The following is a 20,196-nucleotide window of genomic DNA, read 5'->3' as shown; positions in this document are numbered from 1 at the left end:
AGTTTAGCTCCAGGCTTTAGTGGATATTAATTGGTTTGATGTATTGAGTCAAAGAAATAGAGAGAATCAGGTAAATTTTCTTTATTTAAAAAAAAAAAAATGGATTTGAGAGAAAAAGAGAGAGAGATTGATTTTTTACTCCATTTATTTATGTATTCATTGGTTGATTCTTGTATGTGCCCTGACTAGAGATTGAACTGGCAACTTGGCTTGGCATACAGGATGACATTCTAACCAACAGAGCTACCTGGACAGCTGTCATTTCTAACTGACAAAGACAACTTGGCTGTAGAGGTGCTAAGTGGCATTAGCATAATCCTCTTCTTTGGTGATTATAATTTGGTAGTAGAAGCAGCTTATAATTTGGTAGATTATAATTTGGTAGTAGAAGCAGCTTCCTGGCTGGTTTGGCTCAGTGGATTGAGCGTCGGCCTGCGAGCTAAGTGTCGCTGGTTTGATCTTCCAGTCAGGGCACATCAGAGAAGGAAAACTCTGACTCCAAAAAACCTCCACTGCCTTGTGGCATACCTCTTCAGGGGAAAGGCTAAGGGAGTAAACCCCGACAGAAAATCCGGAGCCGGAGTCCCTAAGGCGGTTTGACGTTGTAGTCAACACCGGCAACTCCTGCGGCGCACCTGAAGCCAAGCTGTATTGACTCCGTCTTTCCCTTGGACCCTTCAGCTGCGAAGAGAGGGGGGGTCTGCTGCATGGGCAACAGCAGACCCTCCATATCACCCTGCCCAGGCTCTGTAGCTTCAGCTTCACTGGAGAGGACACTCCAGCGTCATCACAAGATGTCGATTCAACACGGGAGGAGACAGATACCGTGTCACTCCCGAGTTGGACTGCACAGCCATTCTCGGCATGCAGATAGACTCTTAAGAAGCTACACCATCGTGTCTCCAGACGGACGGCTGCCGATGAGAAGCAGCTTCAGCCCAAACCAAGAATGATAAGCATTGACTGCTACACCATAGCAAGCATAAGGCAAAATGTAAGACAGGGCAGATTTCTAATGATATCGTCATTGAGAGTCCTTTGGTCAGTCAGGATGAAAATCTTGGCGAACCACAAAAAGACAATTACATAGTAAATTTGCTATCCCCGATGGAAATCAAAAGAAAAAAACAAAACAAAAAACTTCAGTATCTGTGTCTCTTATTTCTTCATATCTTTTTTTAATTAACCACTTCTTATTCAGCAGTTAATTAATAATTTTAAGTATAGTTTATAGATTATGCTATTACAGTTTTCCCAATTTTTCCCCATTTGATTCCCTCCATCCAGTTCCTCTCCTTTTCTCCAGCAATCCTCCCCTTAGTTCATGTCCATGGGTCATACATATAGGTTCTTTGGCTTCATTTCCTATACAGTACTATTTTTAACATTCCCCTGTCTATTTGGTACCTATCAGTTATGCTTCTTAATCTTTGTACCTTTCCCCACATTTTCCCCCTTCCCTCTGCCAGCTGATAAGCCACCAAATGATCTCCATATCTATGATTCTGTTCCTGTTATGCTGTTTGGTTAGTTTTTTAGTTTGTTTGTTTGTTTTTACATTCTGTTGCTGATAGTTTTGAGTTTGGTGTCATTTTAATATTCATAGTTTTGATCTTCTTTTTCTTAAGTAAATCCCTTAACATTTCACATAATAATAGCTTGGTGATGATAAACTCCTTTAGCTTTACCTTGTCTGGGAAGCACTTTATCTGCCTTCCATTCCAAATGACAGCTTTGCTGGATAGAGTAATCTAGGTTGTAGGTCCTTGATTTTCCTCACTTTGAATACTCCTGCCAATCCCTTCTTGCCTGAAAAGTTTCTATTAAGAAATTAGTTGATAGTCTTAAGGGAACTCCTTTGTAGGTAACTCTCTGCTTTTTTTTTTTTTTTTTTTTTTTTTTTTTTTGCTGCTTTTAAGATTCTTTATCTTTAACCTTTGACATTTTAAATATGATGTGTCTTGGTGTGTTCTTTGGGTCCAACTTGTTTGGCACTTTATGTGCTTCATGGATTTGTACATCTATTTCCTTCACCAAATTAGGGAGGCTTTTTTTCATTATTTTTTCAAGTAAGTTTTCGATGTCTTGCTCTTCTACTTTTCTTTCTGACACCCCTATGATTCAGATGTTGGCACTTTTGTAGATGTTCCAGAGTCTTCTTATACTATAGTTGCTGCTTTCTTGAATTCCTGTTTCTTCTTTCTGTTCTGGTTGAATGTTTATTTCTTCCTTATGTTCTACACTGTTGCTTTAGATCCTGGCTTTGTTCTCTTCACTGTTTGTTTCCTGCAGATTTTTCTTTATTTCACTTAGTGTAACCTTCAACTCTATCTTTATTTTGTGACTGTACTCAATCATTTCTCTGCACATCCTGATAACCATTGTTTTGTACTCTTCATCTGATAGGTTGACTATCTCCATTTTGTTTAGTTCCTTTTCTGTGGTTAGTTCTGTTCTTCCACTCAGGTAATATTTCTTTGTCGCCTCAATTTGATAACCTCCCTGTTTTTGTTTCTGTTTGTTAGGTAAAGCTGCTTTGACTCACTGTTACGTTGTATGGGTCAGAGCTTTAGGTATTTGCCAAGGCAGGGCAACCCATTTCACCTCTCTGTGGCTCTGTGTGTGGGGAGGGCTCAGAGAGGAAATAATGCCATTGCCTTGTTTCTGGAGTTTTGCCCACCATTATCCCATTTCCAATCACTTCACCCACTTCTCATATGTGACTGGTGCCCTTTCAGCTGTTGCCCTGGTGGTAAATACCAGAGTGGGTGCATTCGCACATGTTCTAAGTCTGTATGGGCCCTTTAAATAAACTCTCCTGAGATACCAGCAGTTTCTTCCACCACCCAAACCTCCACTGGCTTTTAAAGCCAGAAGTTATGGGATTTTATCTTCCTGGTGCTGTAAGCCTGGGCTGTGCAATCTGGCCTGGGGCTGGGATCACTCACTCCCAAGGTATCCCTCTCAATTTTTATTCAACACACTTGAATGTGGAACCACCCATTCCACCGCTCTCACAACCTGTCTGTGCCACATTGTCTTCTCACCACTCTGCTCTTCCTCTGTGTCTCCGCCCTTCCTATCCGTCTGGATGAATGTGGCTACTTTAAACCCTTAGTTGTTGTACTTCTATAGAGTATGATTTTTAGGCAGTTCTGGGTGTTATTTGTTTTTAGGTTGAGTTGTAATTTTTTTAGTGCTTGTGTGAGGAGGTGGAGAGTTTTATCTATACCTCCATCTTAAACAGAAGTCCTAATAATAATTTTATTTAAATAAAAAGAAATAATACTACAAAGAGCATACATGTCCTTTTCATCAACTAATTTCTTCATCTCATCCAACTGTGTTTGGAGTAGGACTAAATTACAAGTATATGGGACATAAAATGGCACCATTACCAGGGAATCATTGCTTTAACTTCTAGACAAAGCATTGAGACAAACAAACCTATCTTCAATTTCAAGTACTCTTTGAATATCTGCATGCTCAAACATCCACTTGGCTATCATGTAGCTGTTGTATAACCACCACCCAGGCATGGTCTGAGTGATTCTGAGCAACAAAGTAGATGAGTCATTTCCATTTTTTTTTTTTTTATGCTTTTGCAACCAGCATACACATTTACAGCTTTCATAAGCTTTTCTATTAAGAGAGGGTGGGAGGGGGAGGGCACCCTGGTGACCATGGTGCTTTGTAAAAGCTAAGATTAGCTTCTAAAATCCTGAGAAAATCCATATCTGCTTACCAAGCTAATTTAACCAAAGTTTTATCAACACTATGGCACATGGTATTAAAGAAAAGTCTTGAGCAAAATTCTTGCTATTTTATCACTACAGAAAATAGAAATCATACACAAGAGCTATCACAGACACTGAAATGACTCCCAATTCAATCTAATGTTGACCAACTTTATGACAAGATATGGTGGGTAAGAGGAAGCCTATGCAAGTCTCCTGTTATTTTATCACTCCTTGAAATAGAAATTAAAGTAATGACTTAATACAAATAACCAAAACTATTGAATAAAATTAAGGTAAGAGAATATAAATGTGAATTTCTAAAGCTAATTTGATTAATCTTAAAGAGGAGGTAGAAGAAAGCAGTTGCTTATAACAATCATACAGCTGTAAAAGAAGGCAGTTACCAATACTATGGAATGAAACAAATCCTTTTTTACTACTGAGAAAAGGAAAGTTATGAAAAAGATGTTACTCCTGGACTCTGGCCAAGATGGAGGCATACATAAACATGCCTCCCCCCCTCACATAACTACAGCAAAAATTACAACTAGACTATAAAACAAATATCACCCAGGATTGTCAGAAAATCAAACTGTGTGGATGTCTGACAAGCAAGAATTTAAAGAAGCCACATTCATCCAGATGGGTAGGAGGGAAGGAGATGCAGAGCTGCACAGAGAGGCATGCAGAGGTGGAGAGGTACAAGCAGGCAGGGAGGTGCAGTGTGGTGCAAAGAGGTGCAGAGACACAGAGTGGGCAGTCCCACATACACATATGCAGATGAAAATCAGGAGGGATACCCTGAGAGTGAAGGATCTCAGCTCCAGACTAGACCACTCAGCCCAGGGTTCCAGTGACAGGAAGATAAGTCCCCATAACTTCTGGCTGTTCAACCAGTGAGGGTTGGAGCAGCAGAAGAAACTGGAAGATTATCAGGAAACTCCTCTTAAAGGGCCCACAATGGACTTTGGACTTATGCAGACTCACCCCCCTCTGGGATTCAACACCAGAGCAACCACTAGAAAGGCACCAGTGGCATATGCAAAGAAATTGAAATGACTGACAACTGGTCTGGTGCCAGGAGACAGCTTCCTACCAGGCAAAACTGAGACCAGGCAGCAGCAGCATCCCTCTCTGAGCCCTGCCCGACACAGAGCCAAAGAACAGTGACATAGGTTGCCCCACCCTGCTGAATACCTGAAACTCCAGCTCATACAACTTATGGGTGCACTTTTCTACAATAGGGTATGCCACTAAGACAGGGAGTCAAAGCACTCTACCTCATACACAGAAACAAACAGATAGGCTACCAAAATGAAGAGACAAAGAAATATGGCCCAAATGAAAAAACAGAACAAAACTCCAGAAAAAAACAAAACTAAATAAAGATAAGCAACTTAACAGAGGTGGAGTTCAAAACACTGGTTATCAGGATGCTCAAGGGACTCATTGTATACTTCAACTGTATAAAACAGACCTTGGCAGAAATGAAGGTTATATTAAATAAAATAAAGAAAATCTACAAGGCAACAACAGTGGAGGGAATGAAGCTGGGAATCAAATCAAAGATGTGGAACATAAGGGAGGGTGAAGCATTCAATCAGAACAGCAAGAAAAAAATTTTATATCAAGGATAGGCTAAGACATCTCTGGAACATCTTTAAATGTACCAAAATTTTAATCATAGGGATGCCAGATGGAGAAAAGGAAAAGCAAGAAATTGAAAACTTATTTGAAAAATAATTAAAGAATACTTCCCTAATTTGATGAGGAAACAGACACACAAGTCCAGGAAGCACAGAGAGTCCCAAACAAGTTGGTCCCAAAGAAGAACACACCAAGACACATCGTAACTAAAATGCCAAAGATTAAAGTTAAAGAGAGAATCTTAAAAGCAGCAAGAGGAAAGCAGAGGGTTACCTACAAAGGAGTTCCCATAGACTGTTAGCTGATTTATCAAAAGAGACTTTACAGGCTAGAAAGAACTGGCAAGGAGTATTCAAAGTAATGAAAATCAAGGGCCTACAACCTAGATTACTCTATCCAGCAAAGCTATCATTTAGAATGGAAGGGCAAATAAAGTGCTTCCCAGACAAGGTAAAGCTAAAGGAGTTCATCATCAGCAAGCCATTATTATATGAAATGCTAAAGGGACTTATTTAAGAAAAAGATCAAAACTGTGAACATTAAAATCTCAATAAATTCACAACTATCAGCAATTGAATCTAAAAAACAAACTAAACAAACAAGCAGAACAGGAAGAGAATAACAGATATAGGGATCATTTGGAGGGTTCATAGTTGGGAAAGGAAGGGGGTGAATGAGGGAAAAGGTGCAGGGATTGAGAAGTACAAATTTGTAGATACAAAATAGGGTGATGTTAAGAACAGTGCAGGAAATGAAGTAGTTAAAGAACTTATATGCATGACCTATGGATATGAACTAAGGGGGGGGGACAGTGCTGGAGGAAATGGGTATACCACATGGAGGGGGACAAAGGGGGAAAAATTGAAACAACTCTAACAGCATAATCAATAAAATATATTTAAAAGAGATATTGCTCCTGTTAGGCTAACCTGCAATCCACAAGCAATTTATTTTAATTCATTACTTGTATAGAACCTGAAATAAACATGTAATATCATGTTAAAGTATAGTTTGGGACCCTGAATCCACATGGTTTTGAAAATAACATGTATACAAATTCAATTTAACCAATGTTTCATAACTACACAAACTTTTTTATTTTCTATATATATGTTCCAAATCTTGTGAGACACTTTTCATCAAAAATAACACTCAGTTTATGTTATAGCCATTGCCTCTAATTTTTTTTATAGCTTTTTGTAGCTCCAACTATTTAAATTCAGTTTGAGTCTCCTTTGAGAAAAATATTACAGTATTTTTAAAGGTCAGAAGAGAGAAGAGCTCCTGAAAAACATCTCTCATTCTCCTCTAAGTGACCTTCAGTTTCTAAACCATGAACATAAATAAACGATGTGAATCTGGAAATCACAAAGGAAGGTTATGAAAAAAAAGGGATTACTTGACACTAGTTCCATAAACCTGTTATCTAGCAAAACTTCCAGAGAACACAGCCTGTTTTACAAAAGTAACAGTTGTAAAAATGATTCAGGGAAAATACCCTTAACCTTTCCACTGTATAAACTCCAAACTGCAGCAAAAATGGCCACTTTGAAACACAGAATTAGGATGTAGTTATCCAAAAATCTCCACAACAGGTTTCTGCCTCATAAAAGATTCCATCCAGACCTTAAAATGCAAAAATTGCTAGGTGTTTGTGTTTTTAAAAATTAGGAAAATACAACTTTTAAACTCATATATATCAAAAATAAAATTTACCATTTATTTTTCATTCATTTACACCTAATTAATTTTTTAAAAGTTCCTTGCCAGCAAAGGAGATAGGGAATTTTCAAAATAAACATTTAGGTCTTGATGTTTGCAACCTAGCAGAAGAGGACAAGTATTCTGATCAGCAAGTATGATCTGCTCTAAGAGTTTTCTTTTCTTACACTTCAAGACAATACAGTGAATTATTTTTTCATGTAAATTTAAAATGATAATCCACTCAAAAAATAAATACTTGCCCTATTCTAACCTTCATTATCTAAACTGGCAAGTGACATTTTACATACCCCATTTGGTGTGCACATATATTTAAAAGAGAGAAAAACTTTTGTAGGCAACATGGAACATTTAAGAAAAAATAAAAAAGAATGTTTAATCACTGAATACCCACATTGCATCAGAAGAAAATATTCTGACTTGTAGATGGTATAAAGTAGAAAAATTAATGTAACACATGGATAATGCTTTAAAATATATATATTATTTTATCTCTTAGATCCCATGAATGTTGTGGTAGCTATAGTAACTGTATTTTTGTTCAGCAGGAAAACACTTACGTACAGAATGCTTACATTTGCTCACCAAATTCTCAGTGAAAATTACACCAAATGAAAGTGATGGATTAAAATTTTCAACAGATAAGCAGTTCTTGTCCCTCAATTCAAAAATTACCATCAAATAATGCTATCAAGCATGTTTTATTATAAAAATATTTTTGCTCTTCATAAACTCCTTCATCTTATGAACAGAAATGGCAAAGCTAGAATTTTTAACTTCTCATAATTTGGTAACTTGTGTCAGATACCATATGCTAAAAAGATTAATTACTTTAATCAATTATGAAGCACCAAATAAAAATTATGAACATTTTTTAAAGTCCAGTTTTAAAACTCAGTGGGCTGGTTTCCATCCTTTCCCATAATGAGCCTTACAAACCTCCTTATGGGCATGTATGTTGAATAAATACTTCAACACTACATTTGCCAACAAAGTTCTAAAATAAAATATGTAAATGTCATGATTTTTAATGCTATTGTCATATAAATGAAGAGCTCCTTGAGTCCATTTGGCTAAGATAGTGAGCCTACTTTGTTTCCTCCAGAGGAGAAAAAGGAGTAGCAAACCATTTTTGCAGAATATCATTCTCCCACAGCAGTTTATGAAAGAAACATCTGTGACAAAAATCTCTAATGCTTTCCGAAAAACCACAGCTGACAGTAAAAGAGGATGGCTAAAAGTAGCAAATCAGCCCCATTCCGCCCTTCCCAGAGCATGACACCTAATTTGCTATGTATCACATGTGTTTTCCTCACATGTGCTGAGACTGTGACATTGATGTGGGGCTTTCTTCCAAGCCTCAGCTGAATAAACACTTGGCTCATACAGTGGGCACACTGGCATCCTTAAAAAATCTTCTGTCTTAGGCAAGTTAACTTCACCTCAGGGAAGCATTTTTCTAAGTTTAGTTTGCAATTTGGATACAAAAATGGAATCCCTGAACACAGTTGGAAAACCTTAAATCACCTGACACACATAGAGCACATTCTGTATTTTTTAAACCAGTTTTCTGGGTGTAATGCAATTTCTATGTGACTATGTGAAAACATACACAAATCCAAAATACAAAACTGAATAATTGTATGTAAGGTTTCTAATCAAATTAGTTCATATACTTTAAAATGGAAGTATAAGAAATAACCACATGATATAAGTCTGCAACATGTAATATTGTTTTTTAGTAAACATTTTATGGGTGTACAAATTACATCTCAGAACACTCACAAATCTTCAGTGTACAGCTTGATGAATCTCACAGTGAATACAGTTGTGCAGAACATTATCAGCATCACAGAAGCTTCCATTATACCTCCCTGAAACATATACAATTTCTTTTAAATGTGATGTTAGAACCTTTAATACGTTGGAAAACCCCATTTAAATGATATCAAACCAATAGTAAAAGATCTAGTGAAAATTCTGTTATCAAGGTCCCTTGTGATTAATAAGGGTATCTCTTTTTGTGTGTCTTCTGTGCATATGAAAGCAATTTATTTTCATCCTCCAACAATCAGGAAAATCACCAATTACATTACTCCAAATTACCCCATTTTTTTGTTATTCTATTGAAGTTTTGTAAAAATACAGGGGTGGAAAAAGAATACAGTGGTTTATGCCATCTCTATCATGAATTGCTTTGATTATTCTATTTTCCTTCCTTCCAAAGAATTTTAATATAAATACCTTTTTTGCAATTTAAATTATACTTAATAATAAGAAATATATATACATTATAATTTCTTCTCTTTTAAATTTTTCTTTAAAATGATAATTCCTAAAGCAAAAAAATATTTTTTCTTAAAAGCCTAAAATTAATATAGAATGAATGTCTTCTATCATGCTCTTTTTTGATCAGTAATATTTTTATTATATTTTTCCATTACCACTTAGTCCCCTTATAGCTTTTCTTCCCTCCCCCCCAGAATCACCACACTGTGTCCATGCCTGTGAGGCCTTTTTCCTTTATGCTCAATCCCTTTGACACAGAGTCACTTAGACACTCTGTCTTTGACAGCAAGTATGTGTTTAGAGCCCATAACCAAATGAGGCAGTCCAAATCTCTATTAGCAACCCAACCCTGAATGTCAGAGTAGGATTATAGTAGTCCAGCTAATACCTTCACCTAAGTTTTATATACCCACCTCAAGAGCTCAGTGTGTTCTAAACTAAACATTCCCTGAAATGCCAAATCTCAGGGTCATCTTTGGGAATGTCCTTTTGTCAACTCTTAGCATTCAAATGAACAACAAATTTTATCAATCCTATTTCCAAAATGTTTTTAAAATCTATCTCCTACTGTCTTTTCCCACACCACTTAACTCCTTACTCTTTTCTGAATGTGAGCTATTGCACATGCCATTTATCTCTTTGGAATGGCTTTCCTCCTTTTTTTGTCTTATGAATGTGTCCTCAGTCTTCAAAACCCATCTTAAAATGGTTTCTCATCTAGGTGCCATCCTTGGCCCAGCCCAAGCATAGCAAACAACAAGCCCTTTCTTTCCTTCTCTCATAGCATGTGTTATCTTGTGTAATTGTACAATCTTTTATGTTCTCAAGTAGAGCACTAACCTTTTGGTCTGGAACATCTTCTTCATCTTTACAATTCTAATGCCTACAATGAGATCTGGGATATAATATATGCTAAACAAACAATGAAATAATGAAATTACAAAATAAAACATGCTTTTCTTAAAAAGCATGAAACATCCAGGAGATTACTTGGGGTAAACCACACTCTCTCTGGATCTACTTTCTAATGTTAAAAGTGAATGGGATCATTGCAAAAGTGAGTCCTAGCCTATTCAGCAGTACCCAAGAAACACCACAAGTGCAGATTCATCAAGGGCAGGCAGAAAGATGGGGCAGGGAATGAAAGGTGAGATCATTACTAAAGGACATCCAAAGTTTAGGGTCCAGTGCCTCACTCAAAGTACCCAGTGCAGTGTTTGCTTTCTCAAATAACGGAAGTGTCCATTACACAGTCAGAAGAATTGACTCAGCAGTTCTTAACATGACATACTACTTTTAAAAAGTAAAAAAGTGAATGAGTTGGATTAATCATGTCATATTTGATGTAATGTTGCCATTAGAAAAAATGATCATAAAAAGCATTCATGCTTCACATATGCCTCATTATTTGTTTTGTTATTGTTCTTAGTTGTTTTTTTTTATAACTGTATTGTAAGTGTCCTAGACATTAATGTTAATATCCATTGTTAGTAAAATTTTAACTTGTTATTTCACATGTATGCCTTGGAATGCCCTATGTCAAGGAAATGTGTCTAAAGGTACACATTAGACATGAGATAACTGTGTTGGAAAAATTTAGTACAAATTTGTTTGAAAGAGATGTGTTACTTATACAACAAAAAGAACAAAAAATCTCAGAAATAAAAGGACAGGGAATTCTGCAGTTACAGTTTGGAGCTCCTCTCCACTATGACATCTGAAAGTGTGTAAAGACCCTGAGACTTCTTACCCATACTCACTAGCCCTGATCAATAACAAAAGGGCTTCCAAGTGCTTTACAGAGATCTTCTCATTCCATGCACCATCTCTATCTACATCAAGGAATCCCTGGAGTCTGCAATTTCCATTTTAAGAGTCCTTTCCCCCCCAAAAAAGAAGACTGAACAAAAAGGAAAAGTACAGAATGCGCTGAGAACTTAATATTGATCATTTTTTACACATCCTATATGCATCCAACTGGGGATCAAAACTGCAACCTAGGTATGTGCCCTAAAAGGGGATTAAACCCACAACATGCTCCAACCAACCAAGGCACCAGACCTTTTTTCTTGAAGTTAAAATAAATTTGCCTTATCCTCTCTAGAACTCTAGTATCTTATGTAAAAAATCAGAGATATAGATGATTCCTGATCTCTCCATAACACCAAAATTTTGTGAACTGCAAAGCATAACTCTAAGAGCCTGTCATAGAATTAGCCCATATAATGAATTAAGTTATGAACTCCTGAAGAGTAGAGACCAGTTTTTTGTATTCATTCAAAACTAGACACAGTTCTAGTTACTAAGAACACAATAGGGAACAGTAGTAAAAAACTACAAGTACCTCAGAATATGAAGGGAGTCAGAGAAGAAGGAAAATAAGCAATAAACAGCATTATATGCAAAACACACCATTCATAGTAATAACTGCTAAGGAAAACAAATAAAGCAGGAAAGGAGGATGTAAAATTCATAAGGGCTAAAAATGTAAAATCCTGAAGGACAGAAAAACATAATTTCAGTAAAGGTAGATATGATAACATTTGCTGAGGGCATCTAAAAAGGCAGAAATAAACTTTTAAAGTATGTTCTGAAAATATCAAGTTAGAATATGAAGATTTTTCCAGGCCAAAGTATGGGAGACCCTGAGACAAGAGAGAGGTAAGCCTAGAGGAGGAAAAGAACACACAATGGTCTTAGGCTACAGTTATTTCCATAAATAATTAAAACTACTATAGGAAGGAGGAGGAGGAGGAGGGGAAAGGGAAAGGGAAAAGGAATGAAAGGAGAAGAAAAAGAAAAAAAAAAAAAAACAGAGAAGGGTTCTGAGCAACCATGAAAACAAAAAAGAAAGTGTCTGAAATAAAAAGAAGCTCATAAGTTTTTCTGAAACTTAACCTTCCCATGGCATAAATGCGCCTCCTTGGAGACTTCTCCAGTCAAGAATAACCGCAGCAATAAGGTTTCTTGGAAAGATGGCAGGGTAAGCAGACATGGCTCACCTCTTCGCACAACCACATCAAAATTACAGCTAAAATATAGAACAACCATCAACCAGAACCATCAGAAATCAAGTTGAATGAAATTCTGACAACTATGAAAATAAAAAAACCACATCCATTGAGATGAGTAGGAAGGGCACAGATGTAAAATAAGCTGGTCTCTCAACTATATGTGGTGGATAAAAATTTGGAAATGATATCTCAGAAGCAAGGAATCCCAACCCCACACCAGGGCCCCCAGCCCAGGATTCCAGCACCAGGAAGATAAGGCCTCACAACTTCTAACCACAAAACCAGTGGGGATTTAGTCTATGGAAGAAATTGCTGGAGCCCCAAGCAGTTTCTCTTAAAGAACCCACACATGGACTCACCTCCTCAGTCTCATTCCTCTGAGCTCCAGCACCAGGGTAGAAGCTTGAAAGACACCAGTGGCATACATGGATAAACTAAAGTGTCTGGCATCAAGGCAAGCAGAAGCCACTGTCTCCTAAACTTTCCCCCCACAGAGCCAGCAAGTCAGTGCCATATCTGAGACTCCGTCCATCTAATACCATTTGACCCACCTTGGAGAACCCCAGAGACTCCACCACACCCAACTTACAAACCCACCCAAGCTATTTTCCAAATGAATGGCTGATCTTGGCTTATGCTTCACAACTTCTTACATCCTCTCAAACAAGCAACAGCTGGCCTCAGTGAGCTCCGGTCCCAGCATTAGCAGCAGCCAGCTTAGATTCACAGCTAGCTTCACCTGGGAATTTCCAAGCCCTGCACAAGTAGCAGCCATCTCGGATTGCTTTATAGCTCAGGCAGGGTGCCCCAGGCAAAACACAGGTGCAGGCTGACCTTGCCCTTCACCACCCAGGAAACCCCAGGGCCAATGCACCAGTGGATAGCTACAGACCACAGCAGAGCACTACTGCCCTGCCCCTGCACAGCTGATCCTCCACGGATGATGAAGGTTGATGGTCAGTGTGACCAGCCAGTCCTTATAGCTGACTAGCCTGGGTAAATTCCTCTCATTGATCTGCCAACAGTAACCAAGGCTCAACTACAAGAGGAGGGTGTACTCAGTTTGCACAAAATGTGCACCTTTAGTACCCAGTTTGGGTGATAGGTGAGGCTGTGCCAATGGACCCTGCAAGACTCCTACTATATTAGGCCATACTACCAGGACACAGAGTCAAAGCAGCTCTACCTAATACACAGAAATAAACACAGGTAGGCTGCCAGATTGAGGGGGCAAAAAAGAACAGAACTAAACCCCAGAAAAAGAACTAAGTGAAATGTAGATAGCAAACCTATCAGATGCAGAGTTCAAAACACTGGTGATCAAGATGCTTAGAGAAATAATTGAGTATGGCCACAAAATAAAGAAAAAAATGAAGGCCTACAGTGAAATAAAGAAAAATATACAGTGATGAAAAGGAAGTGAGATTCAAATCAATGAATGGAACAAAAGGAAGAAATAAACATTCATCCAGAACAGAAAGAAGAAACAAGAATTGAAAAAAATGAGGAGAAAATTAGGAACCTTTGCGGGCAACTTTAAATGTCCCAACAGCCAAATCATAGGGGTGCCAGAAGGAGAATAGGAAAAACAAGAAACTGAAAAGTTATTGAAAAAATAATGAAAGAAAACTTTCCTAATTTGGCAAAGGAAATAGATATACAAGTCCAGGAAGCACAGAGAGTTCCAAACAAGTTGAACCCAAAGAGGACCACACAAAGGCACATCATAATTAAAATGCCGAGATTAAAGAAAAAAAATTTTAAAAGCAGCAAGAGAAAAACAAAGAGTTACCTACAAAGGAGTTCCCATAAGACTGTCAACTGATTTCTCAAAAGAAACTTTGCAGGCAAGAAGGGGTTGGCAAGAAGTATTCAAAGTGATGAAAAGCAAGGACGAACAACCAAAGCTATCATTTAGAATGGAAGGGCAGATAACATGTTTCTCAGACAAGGTAAAGCTAAAGGAGTTCAGCATCACCAAACCATTATTACATGATGTTAAAGGGACTTATTTAAGGAAAAGATGATCAAAACTATAAATATTAAAATGACAACAAACTCACAATTATCAACAACTGAATCTAAAAACAAAAACAAACTAAGGAAACAAGCAGAACAGGAACAGAATAATAGGTACGAAGATCATTTGAAGGGTCATCAGCTGGGAGAAGGAAGTGAGACAATGGGAGAAATAATGTAAGAATCAAGAAGCATAAGTGGTAGGAGCAAAATAGACAGGGAGATATTAAGAATAGTATAGGAAAGGGTGAAGCCAAAGAACTTATATGCACGACCCATGGACATGAACTAGTGGGAGGGGTTGTTGGAGGAAAGGGGAGTACTGCGCCGAGGGTTCAAATGAAAAAAAAAAAAAAAAAACATAGGGCAATAGCAAAAGCATAATCAATAAAATATATTTTAAAAGTAAAATCAGTATTGGGCAAGTGAAAAAAAAAGCAGAGGAAAAGAGTTAAAAAAGAAAGTGGAAAAAAACTGGCAATAAATATGTATCTATCAATAATCACTTTAAATGTAAATGGTTTAAATGCTTAAATAAAAATACACAGGATAGAAGAATAGATAAGAAAACAAGACCCATACAGATGCTGCCTCCAAGAGACCCACCTCTGTATAAAGTTACACAACATACTAAAAGTAAAAGTATGGAAAAACATATTTCATGCAAATGGAAAGGGGAAAAAAAGCTGGGGTAGCAATACTTATATTCAATGAAATAGACTTTAAAACCAAGACTATAGTAACACACACAAGAAAGACACTTGTCGGCAGCCGTCCGTCTCGAGAGACGATGGTGTAGCTTCTTAAGAGTCTATCTGCACCGCCGAGAATGGCTGTGCAGTCCGACTCGGGAGTGACACGGTATCTGTCTCCTCCCGTGTTAAATCGACATCTTGCGATGACGCTGGAGTGTCCTCTCCAGTGAAGCTGAAGCTACAGAGCCTGGGCAGGGTGATATGGAGGGTCCGCTGTTGCCCATGCAGCAGACCCCCCCTCTCTTCGCAGCTGAAGGGTCCAAGGGAAAGACGGAGTCAATACAGCTTGGCTTCAGGTGCGCGGCAGGAGTTGCCGGTGTTGACTACAACGTCAAACCGCCTTAGGGACTCCGGCTCCGGATTTTCTGTCGGGGTTTACTCCCTTAGCCTTTCCCCTGAAGAGGTATGCCGCAAGGCAGCGGAGGTTTTTTGGAGTCAGAGTTTTCCTTCTCTGATGTGCCCTGACTGGAAGATCGAACCAGCGACACTTAGCTCGCAGGCCGACGCTCAATCCACTGAGCCAAACCAGCCAGGGTATGATAGGCGAACACCAATATCAAAATACAATGCTGCTACTCAGCCACTCTGTTCTAAAAGCTGGCAAATGGAGTGTTGACAGTGAAGGGAGACTATGGTCCTCAAGGATAGTGGGGCCTGGGTGAACAGCCAAAGTGACCCAACAGACCGGCAGCCCCTCTTGCCAACCCTTCTCAACTTGAATGGTGTACAAAAGATTAAAGATGATATAATAAAACCATTTCTCATAACCTATGTCCAACAAATAGTAGCTATTATTACTCTTTGAAAAATTGTTTTATTTTATTGTTGTTCAATTACAGTTGTCCCAATTTGTCCCCGTTGCTCTCTCCTGCCCTGCCCACACACCCCCTGCTCCCACAATCCTCACCCTGTTGTCCGTGTCCGTGGGTCCCTTATACTTGTTCCTTGACTAGACCCTTCCCCTTCTTTCCCCCATTATCCTTCTCCCTCCGTCCCCCCCGGTTATTTTTACTCTTTAACCTCTAAGTCTTAGGCATAAGACCTGGCCTTTGGGAATCCAGGCCTGGTTTTATCAAGCCCTCACAGAAACCGCTGGTGTCAGGGACTGCCTCACCCCCCAATAAATCTGCTGCTCTTGGTGCCAGTGACTTCCCGTGTCCTTCAAAGGTATCTGTGAGGTGGAGGCCCACCATTCCAAACAAAGGCCTGCCATAAGGCAGCTCACCTCTCCCCCCAACTCCTAGCTGCCCTAGACCCAGGCCACTATCAGGAGACGGCCACTGTCCAAACACCAACCTGCTGGCTGGACGAGGGGGCAACTCAGCCCACCCTGTACTGCTTACATAGCCCAAGTCTCAGAGCTCCTTAAAAACACACTCCGCCCTGACCCTGGCTGCTCGTGTCTGCCCCAACCCCAGCTGCCATGTTGCATACTCAATAAACTGTCTTGTTCAACACTTGACTGCTGGTCTCCTCTACCACCGCCAACCCTCCAAAACCTAACACCAAGCATGTGCACGCAATAAAGCAATGATTTCCAACCTTTTTCATCTCATGGCACATGTAAATTAATTACTAAAATTCTGTGGCACACCAAAAAATATATTATATTTTTGGTTTATATGACACACAAAAACAAACATTATTTTGATTCATTCACACCAGATGGCTATTATTGTGTTGGCTGTGGTCATTTTTAAAAATTTGACAATCTACGGAGAAAGAGGTCAGTGCCCCTGACTATATAGTTCAGTGTTGGGTGCCTTAAAAATCCTTGCAGCACTCTGGTTGAAAATGGTTGTCATAGACTAGGGCCGTCTTCCATGCTGGTCTCTGCGAGGAGTTTAAAGAAGCAGAAAGCACCAGCCTGCCGTGGGAGGCGGTCGGTGCATAATAAGAACTCTCAATGTAAACAAAAAAAGGGGAGGTAAATTGTCCTGACCAGTTGGCTTTCCCGAGCTTATTTTCCTAACCTAAAAAGGAATCAGCTAGACTAGATGATCTTTACAGTTTCTCCCAGGGCTGACATTCTGGGGTTGTGGTAACCACTCACCCTGGAGATAATTCTGTCAGTTGTAGGAATCCACAAAGGCAAAGAATGTGCAAAAAATGAAAACTGATCACGCCCAGCACTAACCTCTGGACCTTGCCAGCATGTCGCCACCATCCAACCAGGTCACTTTCAATGTTTCCATTGAACTCAATGTATTTTGAGGCCCAAAGGCACTGTGCATGGAAACAAAATGGCAGGTGGCTGATTTGAAGGGAAACTACACACAGAACATATATGAGGCCATCACTCTGGCCACAAAAATGGGCCAGAATAGAAGCATTTTAATACAACTGGCTGAGCACAGTGCTAAATTATTACCCCGGGATTCCAGCAGTGCTGAGCTTGCCACCGAACCCTAATGAAAATCTTTCTTTTTTTCCAATATTTTCCAATATTTTCTGACACACTTGCTTTTCATCCTTCTCTTTGGGAACTAACAGGAGGCTTGCAACTGCGGTGCCGTGGTCGTTGATTGGACAATGGGAATGTACAATGGTCTACCGCATCACAGCGAGAACAACGTAGATGTCAACCACTGATTTCCTAGCAGGACTGGCTTCCATTTGGGGAAAGGGACAAAAGGTGGCAATGTCCTCTTTCGCAGGAACATCCTGCCATGCCGAGTGATGGACTTCAGTACATTTGGGCATATCAAGCCCAGAAACAGCCGAAGGAAACAGGCCGTGACTAAGAGGCTGCCCATGGTGACAGCCCCCAGAGGGAATGTACGCATAAGCCTCACTTAATCCTCTCTGCAGAGCTGCCTCCTGAGACTCAACAGTTTGGCTGAACTAAATGGCTGGGTTGGGGAAGAATGGGGTGGTCTGTGGGCTTCACTTTAAAACTGATTTCTCTTTTCTATCCTAATGGCTTGGACAGAAAGAGCCCAGAGGTCTGAGAGGGGGGAAACATAAACTATTTCCCTCAGCCCAAACTAAATATAATGGGCAAAAGGGTTTTGGACAGGGGAGATGTGCCTAGCACACCTTCCTCCAAAGAAGCCCCCCCTTTTTTTCTTCCTAATGTGGAACATTGAAAAATTAATCCCTGCCTTTTGTCATCTAGTAGTTATGGATTGAATGATGTCTTTTAACACTTTTCATCAAATCTGTTGCCCCCAGAACACAACAAGGAAGCTAGCCTGTTAAACCAAGCACGCCGGTGACCGGAGACAGCCAACCGACCTGGAGTCTGCACGATCCTTCCCCATGTGGGAAGGCCACCCTCCCCTTCACACCCCCACTATTATTAGGGATTTCTGGACCCAAGGGTAGGTAGGACAACGACCATATCCAGCTTGAAGCAGCTAGAGGAGCTTGAGACCTTCGCCCATTGTCCTTTACAAGATTACAAAGGGTCTTAATATCTGAGAGGGAGGGATAGTTATTTTTTACGAACCATGGGTATGGACTAGGGGGGGGATTGCTGGGGGAGGGAGACGCTGGGTGGAGGGGAGTAAAGGGGAGAAAATTGGAACTATTGTAACAATATAATCAATAAAGAAAAGCTGGGGAAAAAAATTTAATTCATTCCCCCCTTTTCTCCCTCCCCTTCTTCTTTCTTTCTCTTTCCTACCTTCCTCTTCTCTACTTTCTCTCTCTCTTTCCTCTCTCCCTTACTGTCTTTCTATTTTCTACTATGTATTTTTATTCTTGAAAATTTCTTTCTCTAATCTGTTTCCTACCTTCTAACCCTCTCAGCCCTCTGCTTCAATTTTTGGCTGTCTGTCTGCTTGGATGTCTGTTGAGTCTATCCTCTCTTCCACACATAACATATAGCATATACCTATTATATAATCCTAATACTATACACTTCCATTTTCTCACTTCATACTGAAACCCTCTCCTCCTTTTAAAACATACAAGGTAAATGTTAATTGCTATCTTGCATAGCCTTGAGCCCAATTGCTAATATTATTACTCTATCACCTTCCCTCTCAAGAATTACCCTTCCTTCATTTAAAACAACTCCTACCTGTTTCTCCTATGAAATAAGAGACTCAATATCTCCACAAGTACATTAATATGGGCTCATTTGCAACATATAGTGAGATTGTAGTTGGGGGAGATACTGGAGGCTGTGGGTTTCTTGCCTGGATTGTATGATTATGTGTTAACTGCACCTCCACAAAAGATCTCAAGACAAGGTGGGCAGAGTGACTCTCAATAAACTAACCAGAGGAAAGGACCCACCAAAAAGTAGCTGAAATACAACCAGACAGATTAAACGAACAACATAAAGAGCAACACAGACGGAGATCCAAGATGGCGGAGGAGTAAGTGGAAGCTACACTAACCTCCTCCCAGGACCTGTCTGGATCTACAACTTAATTTTGGAGAAATCATCTGGAATAATCAAACGAACACTAGCTGGAAAGAAGTCTTATAGCCACAGAGAAACAGAAAAGGCCGCTACATAACAACATGACTGCTAGAGAGTGCAGAGATGCGGAAGGGCTGGCTGGGCTCCCAGGGGTGTAAGCTGAAGGGACTGAGAAACAGTTCAGCAGCTGGGAGTTCCCCCTGAGAAGAGCTGGGTCTAAACCCCTAGCCGGGCTTCCGAGCCTACAGCAACAGAGTGGAAAGTAAAATAGTATCCAGCTGTGAAAAGTGAAAAGCCACAGGGTTTCTTGCTAGCCAGAGAAAAACAGCTGGAGAAAAACAGCTCTTAAGTGGATCACATATGAAAATATTTAGGCCTCCACTTCGTCGTCGTCGGCAGCGGTCCGTCTCGAGAGACGATGGTGTAGCTTCTTAAGAGTCTATCTGCACCGCCGAGAATGGTTGTGCAGTCCGACTCGGGAGTGACACGGTATCTGTCTCCTCCGTGTTGAATCAACATCTTGCGATGACGCTGGAGTGTCCTCTCCAGTGAAGCTGAAGCTACAGAGCCTGGGCAGGGTGATATGGAGGGTCTGCTGTTGCCCATGCAGCAGACCCCCCCTCTCTTCGCAGCGA

This window comes from Furipterus horrens, unplaced genomic scaffold, assembly GCF_987537825.1.
Source record: "Furipterus horrens unplaced genomic scaffold, mFurHor1.1.pri manual_scaffold_1, whole genome shotgun sequence".
In the NCBI taxonomy this organism is placed as follows: Eukaryota; Metazoa; Chordata; class Mammalia; order Chiroptera; family Furipteridae; genus Furipterus; species Furipterus horrens.
This window is presented reverse-complemented; position numbering follows the sequence as displayed.